The following is a 12,797-nucleotide window of genomic DNA, read 5'->3' as shown; positions in this document are numbered from 1 at the left end:
TTACTTGTCACATTCACTTTCGATAACATATATAGTTTATAATTTCCTAGAACTCAAAGGTGATATAGTCTGTGCTATAACAGACTTAATGAAATATCAATATCTGATTGGCCTAGTTGTTATTGTTTTAAGTAGGTCATAAATTCTGATACAAACAATTTTTTTTTAATTTATAAAAATAATGAATGTTTATGAATGCAATGGGATGAATATTTTCATGAGTTTGACTCTTCCATTCAACGGAGACGAGTTAAATGCAACAGTCAATTTTTCAGCAAATGAAAATATCCTTTAAAAAACATTTATTATTTGTTTTATAACATACCTAAAACAGACGCTTGTCATTTGGTATTTTATGAAAAAAATCTACTTTTTTTCTGTAAGTCCAGTGTCTTTTTAACCAAATGATTGTAATAGGTTGAGCCATGCAATGGAGCGAAACGTATGGAACTAAAAAAACCATGGTGGAGCTAAACTTCATGATGAGTGATAAAATGGTGTAAATAACCAATGTCACATGATACAAAATCTACCAATCAATGACAAGGATCTATGTAGGTGTGTTATAAATCCTACCACTTCTATGTATTTATTTTAATTTATTTGAACTTACACATTTAGATTGGTGGCACTCAATGACAATTGGTGTCTTCATAAATAAGAAGGTGCAAACTTAATTAAACAAATATGTAAAATAGGAATAATATATTATTTCAATGTTTTGCTTCAGCAAATTCCATAGGAGTGATGTTTTGCCCTACTTGACATGTTATGGTACTTAATAACTTAGAACCTCCCAAATAAAAAAAAAAATTAAAAAATCGCAAATGATTCGGATGGGAATTGAACCCACAACTTCAAGTTAACTAGCCTGGTGTCGTAACCACTACACCACCGAACTTGCAATAGCATTGCAGTGCCCACTGCTATTTGCAGACCAGATTCAATACTAGTCACTAAATGCAAGCTCAGTGGTCTAGTGGTTATTTAGAAGTCACTCCCGTTTCCATATTGTTTGCAGAGACATTAAATTGGCCTGGTATTTAGTTTAAAAGATTTTTGTAATAAGAAAACAGGTCAATCATTTTTCCATGTAAAGTTATATGATCATTTTATATACCATAATTTTTCTATTTATTTTTGATGTTTGTCCTTCTGATTTTATCACAGAGGAAGATATTTAAATTGTGTCATATAAACACACAAACATAAGTAAATAACAGCCTGTGTTCCACATTTAATACAGTAGTGTATGTTCCCTAATACTTTATTACTTTCATAATTATCTCCATAAAATGCAAAACAATATGTATATCGCCCTCTATGGGTTTCAATCTTAACTCCATTATATAAATTTACACTAAATTATTTTATACTTTCCCTAATTTAATCTAAAGCTTATACCTGTCAAATAATGATTTAATTAATGAAGATAATTAATTCATTTATTAATAATTACAGCAATTGCCATAGAAATCATACCCATTTCTGACTAGTAGTATTACATTTTTTGGGTTTGAAAATTTGTTAAATACAAAATCAGAAAAATTCCTTTGTAAATTATTTTTTAGATTCTAACAGTCAAAAATCAATTAAGGACGCAATGCTAGAATTAGTGATAATTACATTAGTTGTTAAATAACAACAGAAATTAAAACATTGTTTCAAAGGCAACACGTAAAAAATTATCTCTTTATATCACCAAACGATGTCCATTAACAGTACATTAAGCAATAACAGTACAGTACATTAAACTCTTTAAGTTTTCTTTTTTCATCCATAAACCACAATTAATTCTGTAAACACTTGATGTACTTTCAGACCTTTCTGGCCAACAGTACCGACAACCTTACAAAGTAAAAATTACTTGAGAAGTTCAGTAAGTATACGATTGAAAGTGTCTTTTTAATGAGCTGATGTATACAAATCTCGAGTTTGCACTTATTGTTATCAAATGGCCGTCATTTTCAGATTTTACGTCGTTACTTTATTCTAGTAGTACCATCACTTGAGATGGAAACTGATCTAACACTGCCAAGATAGAAAAATATGCAATTTCATCATAATTTACAAATCCATAGATCCATTTTTTCATTTTTTTCTTTTTAATGAAAAATTGTGATTAAATGGAATATGTGACTATGTTAATTAAAAAATATATATTTTGTAGCAAAAAAAAAAAGGACTAGAACAAGAAACCAATACTGTATTTTGTTTTTACTTAATAACTTGCAAATGCAAAGGAAGAATATAAATTTTTTTCAAGAAAATTGTAACAGGAACAGTTGTATACTTGTGGTAGGCTTGAGGTAGACTTATATATGGGGAACTATCTAAAATTGTGGCCATCTTCATGAACCCTATAAACTATATAATCTATATAAAGAGATATGACTTTTACAACATACTATACTACCCTACAATTTAAGACACGCACAAAAAAAAAACCTACTGTAATATTTAACAAGAAGAAAATGGAGACTTTGGTTACATTTGCTTAAAATGACAGTTATCAAAAGGGAACTAAACTGATGATGACAATTTCCTAGAATGTTGAAGAATGCTATCATCTCTGTGAAAATAAATTGTCATATATCATCACAAATTTGACATACGAGCAAACATGATGAAGAAACCAATACTGTATACTATTACGTAAATATTCTTTATGCTATTACCATTATATAAATCCAATACAACAACCTTTATAAAACAAAAATTGGACAAATTGGTGAAATTATTTTTGAAATCAACTTACTTGCAATAGTTTTCCGGGACAAGTCCATACACATGAATTTTCTCGCAAATATCCATTGCAAATAACAATGTCATCCATCCAGTTGACAACCACGTACGAGCTTCTCTCCTTCAAAAAAAAAAAAAAAAAGACATAAGAACGTTTAAACTTTTAAATTTAAATGCAAATATAAATTGATAAAAATGTATGCCTAATCAAATGTACAGTACTTTGGTAAATGGAAGACTCCTTATAATGAACAGTTGGAAACTCTATACAAATGCCCAGTTCTTTTTCACACTTTCTCCTTGTACTTTCTTGCTTAAAAATCTCAATAAAACAAAGGTGACTCCAAATAGAGAAAGTGAGGCCATATTACTCAATGTTTCGACTTTATTTAGTCATCATCAGGAATAAAAAACACAGTGAGAGTAAGTACTAAAAATGCTACAATATGCAATTGTCAATTATCAATTTTGTGCTTTTTCAATTTATTTAAAAACCTTTGTATTATTTATCTCCATTAAAAAAGGAAGTAAATAAATGTTGAATTGAAATATAATTGATGAACCATAAGATAATAATAAGCAGTATTGTGAAAAAATCTCAATTTGGCTACAATTGTCAGACACTGCAATTACTATTAAGCTTGTCATTCAGAAAATTTGTTTTTCAAATTTTCACACAGCATTATGTATTTTTTAGTAGTTATTCTAAATTAATTTACATGCAAGCAGTACTTTAATTCTCATAGCTGTTTCATTATTCATTGATTAACCATGACAATTGCATTATGATCACAAAAGCAAGCCTGAAAATTACATCAGCTCGCTCAGTACAACAATTATGAACGTACTAATGTAGCAGTAGAGTGCAAAGTGAGAAGCTGTAGACTGGTGGTTAAGATGTTTGCCTTCCATTCCAAGGGTCCTACTGTAGGTTCAAATCCTTTGAGGTATCAGTATTTTTTTTACTCAAAACTGAAGACAACTCAACAAAGCCTCCAAAATATAATTAGTCCCTGAGATTGATAGAGGAGCATCGTAACCATAATATTACAGCTCTTCTGGAAATTGCCATGGTTACAGTATGTAGGAGTCACTATATCAGCACATATCACTGCATATGTATAAGACAGATATTATGCATCTGTTGTTGCTATAAAATATCTTCTAGGCTGAAGATTCAATATATCTTTTTAAAATCTATGTAAATTGGAGCTGCTATTTTGCAAAACCTACTTCAGTTCAGCACAAAAAACATTATCATTGCACTTTATTATTGTACTGTATTCTTCAAACTCAAATGGCTAAAAAATGTTTATAGTTCCCTCTATAGTCTGTTTTGAATGGGCCTACTGAGCACTGTCATGACCTTTTACAGTAAATAAATGCAGACTGCATGTTAGGCCCCATAAAAAAAAGTATTAGTTTATCACCCTATCAAAGAATAAAAACTGAGGAGGGAGGTTTTTTTTTTTTTTTTTTTTTTGTGCTAATCCCGCCCCCATTTTACCGATGTCCTCAAGTAATTCAATGGTTAGGGACACATATGTAAAAAAAATCATAAGAATGGAATAAAATTTATATTAACAAAATCTGTTTTTAATGTACCAGTAAACATATTTGAGCTTTCCAAGTAAAAAAGGATGGAAAAGCGACCTTTTTGAAATATATGTTGCTTGAAGAAAAAAAAAATCAGAAGTTCCCCCAAAAGTGACGAGGGAGGGGTGATAAACTTATAATTTTTTATGGGGCCTTATAGAAAATGGGTGCGCATTATTTGGATTTACGAGTAATGTGGGTCCACCTTGATGTTGTCCTGCACTGTTTAAAAATCCTGGCTACGGTATTGAGTATCCATGCTTTCCAGAGTCTCTCCACTCTTTGAAAATATTTGAAGTAGAAAATCATTCTTAAGAATCGATCTTAGGCCTATCACCTTATGTGTGAGCTAGCAACCCCTCATTTAATCATCGACTATCGAGCCTCCCTTCACTCTCCTTCTCTTTAAGACTCCAACTGTAAAGACGCTACTGATAATTGGACCAGTGGCGTATCTAGGGGATGCGCTGGTGGTAGGCGCACGCCCCCCAAAAATATTGCTCACTCCCCTGTCGCCCCCTACCCAAAAAAAAAAAAAAATCAGAGTCAAGTAGTTAATTACCTAAAATCACCATATTTTGCGAATTAGCGCCCCTTAATTGATCATCGAGCCCTCCCACTTCATGTTTGCGGCACCCATCAGCCCCCAATTCATTTCAAGACTTGTAGACACGCTACTGATTTGGACCAAATAAATGAAAAAAAAATGTGACGTAATATTTTGTATCTAATTAAACTGGTAATTAAAATTAAAAATTTCCTCATTACTTTTCATAACTTTTTATATTCACAAATATATATTTAGATTTTATTATTCAATCCTGTAAAGGGTGACTTTAATCACTGTTGGCCTTTGAATAATAATAATAATAAAAAAAAAAGGTCTGCATGCTACCCATCTGTATTTAAAGTGCAAAATCTTGTCTAGTCATCTTACTCTTACTATATACCACATAAGCTATGTAATGATGTTAGGACCTACATTGTTGTGATGAAGGCCATTTACAAACAGGGCCTACTACAGCATAGGCCACAGTTATAAATTCAATTACATTTACGATTACAGTCATAATTAAACCCCCCCCCCTTTTTACCACAAAACGCGACTGATTGTTAACACACTGTAAACCGTGAATTCAGAATGAAATATGCGCAATTTAATAATATAGTTCTTGTTAGGTCGGATTTGACAAGACCGTAATCTAAACATGAAATAATTATTAAAAGTAGCACCTTGTTATACAGTGCATTCTGGCATTAAAACAATAAAATTCGACCTTGTTATAGTCAGTGGCTTATCTAGAGAGGTGCGCGTGGGAGGGGGGTTGCGGCTCACCCCTTCCAAAAAGTACTCGTCCCCCCCCCCTTTACAATGTAGTTTATGTTACATGGAATAATAAATGGGATTGTTTGATGACCGAATAACATCCGGGTTCCCATTGGTTAGTCACTCTACACCAGATGTGTATAAGAGACAGGATTCAGGATTCGCCTTATGTAGTTAACCTCTTATTAAACTAGGATATTAAATGTGGGAGTTAAATAAGTCCAAATAAAGCATTCTTTCAAATTTATTATTAATTATAATTAAGTAATTATTAGGTATAAATAGAGAAATATGACTGAGAAGATTTAAACTTAAGCTTACAAACCAAAGCAGAGCAAGGACGAATATGAAATTAATTGACTGTTAACACCTTTCATACAGCTGTAGCAATGATAGAAAGTATAGAATGACAATCAAAAGTGATACGTGAAACACGCAATGGAACAGACAAGCTGTTACTAGTTCTGTATGACTGCGAAGCTCTAGTATCAACTACATTTAATATATAATGTCATTCAAATTACAAGCAGAAAAAAACCTTAAAAATTTATATTAACATTTCAATTAATCAAGGACTACATATAAGTTATCAAATTTCAGTAAGGTAACATATTGAAAAAAAAAAAATTATTTAATGATTTGCAGATTTTGTTGCTACAAAAGTTCTTTAAATTTTCTGCCAAATATTCAGGGTAACATGTAAATACCAAATGTAGGAATTATTAATCCTATCTCCATAAGAATCTTTTAATATTAAGTTTAAAATTAACAGCTTATTGTATTATTGCAATAAACAAACTAACAGGCCAACCAAAATTAATTGTTAGTTTCAAGTCAGGAATTTTTAATTATTGACAGTATTTATTATTTGCTGGTTACTATCCTATGGTAGTGGTAAATTAGTAAATAATAAAAATTGGTTTTTTTTAATAATAATATTAACAAATATTTATATAGCACTAATTCAAAATAATAAAAAATGAATCTTTGTAATGATGTTTGTCAGTGCAATTTATGTTTCCACCTCTTCCTTAACAATATCTTTCAGATTGTCATTATTCTTATTTTTCATGAAAAAATGATTGCTTTCGAAAAATAGCAAACAGTAATATTTTTTATGAGGCTCCAAAATTTGATGAGGTCAGGGGACTCGAAAGTAGCAATTGATATTATTTGTTTTTAAAGTTTAAATTTGATTTAGGTGGCAGTATGAAGCAATATGATATTTTACAATGTAGTTTATGTTACATGGAATAATAAATGGGATTGTTTGATGACCGAATAACATCCGGGTTCCCATTGGTTAGTCACTCTACACCTGTCATGCTCCACACTCACCTGCTGAATGGGTCAATCAAATACTTAGCAATTAATGAGCCTCTTAATCGCTCACAAATCAGAGTCTATCATTTACTCGCCTTCAATCAGGCTCCCACTTATTCTATCACTCACATTCTATCAATCAATCAATAACACATCAGACAGTCAATCACTTGCATTATCATACATACTCATGTACAGTACTTAATCACTCACTCATTTATCAATCAACCTCTCATATAAGTAGACCTGCTAAGTTTGTTTAATGGCAAGTCGAATGGCCGAACAGTTAAGGCCGGGGGCGCAGCGATGCGCGTCTATGGTTCTGGAGGTGGAACAAGTCTTCTCGGATAAGAACTATAAACCGTAGGCCCAGTGTACACAATTGGCTCTTGTGCACTACAAAGAACCTAGTAGGGGGGTAACCCGGTGTACTGGTCCATACAGACGGTGTCCTGGACAGACAAGAACAGCAGCTGGTACCGGTTTACTGGCCAGCTCAGACACGAAGAGACCCTTAGGGGAGAAGACAGTTACTGTATGAGCTTTTGCAGTCCATGCTTTGAGTGCTCTTATCTTCATGAAATAGCACTATATATTATGTATGTATGTAAATAAATGCAGGATATTATATAGGGGAGGTCCACACCATCTCAACCCCACCATTGTTGGGGCTGAGGTAAGAAAATTGTAAGATTATGTTACCACTAGATGGACGTAAATTCACATTCACATCAAACCAACTGGACAAATTACTGTTCTACGCAATCGTTTTCAAATATGGTTCCCTCTCTAATTAAAGACCCTTCCAATTAAAGATCACCTCCAATTAAAGACCCCTTTTCTGTGGTCCCAACTTACCAAATGTCTTTTATCTTTATTATTCTAATTAAAAACCAAAGCTGATAAAGAACATAGAAATCCCAGTCCCAGACCTGCAGTACAATTTAATTTGTAAAAAACTGATTCCTCTATTTGCCGTATGCATGAGCCTATTCAGTAAAGAAATGTCTGCGGCTACACTTTTACAAATGTGGGCAGGATTGTGGGGCAACTTTTACTCTAAATGCGAGACACTTGGCAGGTCTGCATAAAATCAGTCATGTATCAATTTCACGCTTAATCACCCATTATTAGATAACTCCCTCAAATAGATCATTTATTCAATCAAAATCACTCTCAATATCTCAAACACAGTCACAAATCAATCACCCAATCATGCATAAAATCAATCGTTCACTCGCATTCTTATAAAAAAAAACACTGAAAACCAACCAATCAGAAATTAATTTATCACTTATATATTCTATTACAGTATTTAAAAACAACACAACATTGCATACTGTATCAGTCAATCAAGCATACAAACATGCGAATAGCTCCCTCTCACATTCATTGGAAGATGGAGGTTATATTTACTGAACACAAAATATAGACGTACTGGGTCTTTATGCGATTGATAGATTAGTCTCCCATTATGGCTATAGATTAGTCTCTCACTCTCAATAATTAAATAATAATTGGAGTGGAGTTGAACAGCTTGGGGAGTGGAATTGAATAAATTGGGAAGTGGAGTTGAATAGCTTAGGGAGTGGAATTGAAGAACTTGGTGATGCTTGCCTTGCAATCCCTGGGTCCTGGGTTCAATTCCTGTAGCAGTAACAGGATTATTTCTCACGACCAAAACAACTCCACTAAGAATCATACATAATGAGAATTAGTCTATGTAGAGCATCTTGTATTCTTGTTTGCCTTGTGAAGGGATGCGCCACTAATATAGTGATTGAGTTCACTCTTTGGCATATATCCTTGGGCTTAAGAAAATTTTTAAAAAATTAATAACAACAATAATAATAGTTAATCTTGGAGACTTAGATTAATCTCTCATGATTCTTGAATATAGTTCTCTCACTCTTCAATTTAGGTCAATCTCTCACTCTAATAAACATTTGCTCAATCACACTTATTCACTCATCAATGAATCATTCTTCGTCAATTACACAATCACACTACCACTAATCTATGACTTTCAGATTATTACCTTTTTTTTTAATGAGTCAGTACCCAATTAAACACATCAGCATCTTAATAAGTTAATTGAACCATAGAGTGTGTTCTATTTTCTCTATGATTGAACAAAAACACCAATTTCTATATTGAGTGATTGTTGAAATGAAATCCAATTGTGAGCAATTAATTATTATCAAACATAAATACAGTTGTACACCTTTAATAATAACACCTAAATCACTAATAATTTTAGTAACAAGAACAAAAATAATTGAGCATTCTTTGATATCTATAGTAAAAAAAAAACTTCAAAGATTTCAATTAGTAATTTGAAAAAAAATACCATTGCTATTGTGTAACTGTTGGAATGAGATTCAATTGTGTTTAGCAATTAATCATATCAAACATAATAACACCTAAATCACTAATATTTTTACTAACAAGAACAAAAATAACTGAATATTCTTTGATATTTATACTAATAAAAGCTTAAAACCTATGAACTCATTTGCTGACACGCTGCCACCATTCGGCAAGCTGGAGATAGGTAGACTAATTCCGCATTCCATTATTTTGATAATGATAGCTGATAGCCAGTGAAACTGTCGTGTTTAATTTTCAAGTTTTTATTAGTCTAAATATCAAATAACTTTGAACTTTATAAAGAGCAATTGCAATAAACAGAACTCGAACTTTAAAATATAAAACGTGTTCTTTCTCATTCTAAATCACATATTTCCTCCAGTGGCAGATTTAGAGGGGCATACTTTCTAAATAAAATGTTTATTAGAAAATTACCAAGCCAAATAGTAAAAATCAATCAAATACAAACATCTAATTAATAATGTAAAGGTGCTAGAGATTTTTGGGAGATTAGCCCCTTGTATCAATATTAGAGGCTCTTCCCTGACTCTCTCATTTAGCACATTCATGCCCCCTCTTTCTCGTGGGGCTAGATCCACCCCTGCCCTTTGTTCTCCCACATCCCTACCATTTTACCTTCAGATCATTGTCCAAAGTTCACTCATTTTCTTCTGGCCTATATTCTGAGTCATCCCTTCATCCTTATCAAAGCTCACAATTACTCTTCCACACTTTCACCAATAGCTGCATATCCTTTCATGTCCACCCATATCCACCCATATTCCTTCCTCCTATACATATATTACATCTATTCATCTTCTTAACTTACAACTCTTCACTAGCCTGTTTCTCCATTCTTTAGAATCTATCCTTCCTCTTCCATGCCTTCTCCAGCATCCTCACATTCTCCTCTGTCCTATTATATCCTTATATCCACTTGCATATACTTTTTTCCTATAATTTTATATCCTTTTATCCTATTACAGCCCTTTCCCAGTACTTCCATCCATATTCCGATCCTTAATGCCCATTTTAATAGGGCTTAATATATATTTTCCTGTTTTATCACATCTTTCTCTAAAATCATTTTTCTTGACTATTTTACATCATTTCACCATCTTGCATATCCCTTTCCTAGCACCAGTAGTCTTGTCAACAGTAACTTCACTTATTTTCTCTTTCCATTACAAATATTGTAATTTCTATTTTAGTGTTCTTAACTTTCCCATGCATTTTACTGTATGCTTGCATACTTCTGAAATATACCTCTATTTTCTCTGACCTTTCACATTACATCAAGCCTCCCTCCTTCTTTCTCAATTCTTTCTCTAGTAAAACCACTTATCCACTTTCATCCCTTTTTTCCTCTCACATCCTTCCATTGATTTCAAGCCTTCTCCAGGCTATGAAATTGTATTTGACAAAAAAACATGTGCCATACCTAAATATAGTCATGATGACATCACATTATGACCATATATAGGCTTATTATGACTATATATGGAAAATCAACATTTTTTTTGTCAAACCAAATTTAATAGTGTGGACAAAGTATGATGCAATTTTTCCATCCATTCCTTAATACTTTTTACATTCATTACGAAATGCTATTGTATTCTTCCACTTCCTCTCTTGCTCACAGCTTGTAATCCACGACCTAATCCCCAAACCCTTTGTTAATTCTTGGTTTAGATCCAAATCCTCATACCAAAATTACATCCGCCAAATCGATCGAAAATGGCAACCAAACCTGTCTTATTCAACACAGAAAAACCACAATGTCTCGTTTGTCACACATAGCAACTAAAAAAATATAAACATGTTTATTATCCTTTCTTGTGTAATAATCATATTAAGGTTTAATTTAAAGATGTACTATTAATTTCAGTTTCCTAAGTTAACATGCAAGGCAATATAATTTCAATAATAAACATAAACTTCCTGTTATTAATCTAGAGTACTCTAGTCTTCAATTTGATTTAACTACCACTCTGTGTACAGTTTATTTCTATTACTTCTCTGAACGCCTATAATGTATTGACCTTTGGCTTTTAAATAAATTTGTATTTACATATATTTAATTATATAAGGCCTATAGATATTTTAAATATAAAATTGTTTTATAATTCAATAAAACAAAAATCAAATTTCAAATAATATTATTAGAGAAATTATTCTGATAGGAACCTACAAATTTGTTAATTAAAATCAGTGAAATATCTAGGCGTGGCACAAGCTTTAACCCCCTCCTCTTCCCAGAAAAAAAGATTGCGATTCCCCCATCCCAGTTTGCCCTCCATTAATCGAAAATGTTTAAACAAAATAATTATGCTCAAGTAGTTAAAAATCACTTTATATTACTGTACCTAATTTTGTGAGCGAGTTCCCCTCACTTAATCATCGTTCCCCCTCACTTTAACCATCGATCCCCATCACTTCAAAAACTTTAAATTTACATTGGGAAGAATAATGCATTTTTTTATTGTTCATCCTGGTACTAGTATCACCAATGGACTACAGTAATTACACCAAATGAAAATTTAAAAAAAAACTAATTGATTGAAATTATAAAAAGTTTCAAAGTTCAAAATCTCCACTTAAAGACATTGTCTCATAATTTCTGTTCAGAAACAAACATGGGGGGGTATAATAGCATCCACATATATAATTCGCTATGATTTATTTGTTTTGGGTTGCTTTATTGTCAACCTAGGCAGTTTATAACAACTTAATACTAGAACCACAATGAGAACAGTGTTGTTTCTTAACAGTCAGTGCATTGTTTTGGTCAAACCTGCTCAATTCTAACCACATTATTCCAAATGATTTTAAGATGGGGGAGCAGCACTTCCAGGAATAAAGTTAATTGTAAAAGCAATGAATTTTAGATACAGTTTCTGCTGGATAAGTTTCTTATTGTTTAGAAAGTTTATCTTACTTTGTTTCTTGTTTAAAGATTAAATATACCTTGCACTTTCCAACAACCTGTTCTCCACAATGTTCAGAGTTTTAAATATTCAACATGCCTTGGTGACAGGGATGCAGTGACTCACAACATACCTTTTAGTAGGAAGGTCAGGAGGTCAACCCACATCAAGGATTACAACACACCTTGGGGTAGCATTTTTCCCTCTCTTTAAATCTACTTCTCAATTCAAGATTTTGATTCTTTAAAAGTACTGTACTTAAGTATGTTTTTGATTGTGCAACTTCGCTTTTATGTTTCTATAATTATGCAAATACAATATTATATATATTTATATATATATATATATATATATATATAAAATCAAATGAGTAGGTGGCTTCATCGGCTTCAATAAAATAGTAATAAAACGCATAAAGCAAAAGTGTAGAGTAGCCGTAACTTTTAATGGTAAAAAACACAAACGTTTTCGGGCATCACCCTTCATCAGGTGGTGATGAAGGGCAATGC

General features: G+C 32.2%; 1 protein-coding gene across 3 annotated transcripts in view; it reads right to left on the bottom strand.

The window, feature by feature from the left end:
* Positions 1-12,797, bottom strand: part of LOC117122570 — a 113,133-nt gene that overhangs the window by 51,890 nt on the left and 48,446 nt on the right. The window lies entirely within an intron of this gene.

This window comes from Anneissia japonica, unplaced genomic scaffold (genome assembly GCF_011630105.1).
Source record: "Anneissia japonica isolate Jap-2015-1 unplaced genomic scaffold, ASM1163010v1 scaffold1889_len2455224_cov183, whole genome shotgun sequence".
Classification (NCBI taxonomy): Eukaryota; Metazoa; Echinodermata; class Crinoidea; order Comatulida; family Comatulidae; genus Anneissia; species Anneissia japonica.
The sequence above is the reverse complement of the archived record's forward strand: the minus strand, read 5'-3'. Positions and strand labels throughout refer to the sequence as shown.